Below are 1097 nucleotides of genomic sequence, written 5' to 3'. Positions count from 1 at the left end.
TCTGGTGCAAATTACTGACCTCTGTCATCATTTTAAGTGGGGGAACTTGCACAATCGGTGGCTGACTAAATACTTTTTTGCCCCACTGTAAGTCAGTTAAATGAAGGTTCTCTTTTTAAGACAGAGTTTAAACAATTCAGGACAAAAAGTCTATTCTGCAGCATCAGCACTATGTGCTGGTATTTGGGATCCAGGCCCTTCTAAAGAGGTCACTGTGCCACTTCAGCTTTATCTGGCCTGTTGACATAAGTCATTCTGATGCTGATTTGAAATGAAAAGTATAAACATCTACTATGGCGTTATTTTTGTGCCACTATTCTGAGCACACGGAAAAAAAAGTTGAGCGCACGTAAAAAAATTTGCAGATGCAAGTGTTGCATTTTGTGGAGAAATTTATTTTGAGCGAAGAAAAGCTAAATTTGAGTGAACAAAATTCAGTGCTGCGTGCAAAAAATGTATTTCAGTGTTTGCTATTATCCACACACACACACACACACACACTATAGCAGCCCCTGTCGCTCAGTTTTTGCATTTGCGCTCGCTCGCAATGTGTTACTTGCGCTTATATGCATTTTGTCTATAACACTCTTCTTAATGGTCAGAATTTAAATAAACAGCAGGGCATATATTAATTTTATCTACCCAGTAAAAGACTTGGCTGGCCAAATGAATCATGAAGGTCAGTGGAGAAGATGATAAGTGAACAGGAACTGTCATGCAATAGCCACTGCAATAACTATGACAGATTAAGAGTCTGTCAGAAGAAATTGTACCTTTACTATTCCCTCTTACTATGACCTTAAACCACAAATCTGAGGCATTTGAGTTATTACATCCCTAGAGGTCACTACTGTAGGTCAAAGCTGAATACTGAGGGTGTCACTAAAAATGCTTCAACACGTACTGTTTCAAATGCAAACAAGAGAGTACCTCTGTAAGGCTGAAACTGTCTTGAAAATCTTCAGTTTCAAAACACTGACACAGCTAAAAAAAAAAAAAAGCCAAATCGTCAGTGTCATTTTTGTGTATGGTTTTTCAAAATACCAGAGGTCTTGATTTTAATATACAGTGGGGCAAAAAAGTATTTAGTCAGCCAC

This window comes from Haplochromis burtoni, unplaced genomic scaffold, assembly GCF_018398535.1.
Source record: "Haplochromis burtoni strain Fernald_Lab_line unplaced genomic scaffold, NCSU_Asbu1 Contig_195, whole genome shotgun sequence".
NCBI lineage: Eukaryota > Metazoa > Chordata > Actinopteri > Cichliformes > Cichlidae > Haplochromis > Haplochromis burtoni.
This window is presented reverse-complemented; position numbering follows the sequence as displayed.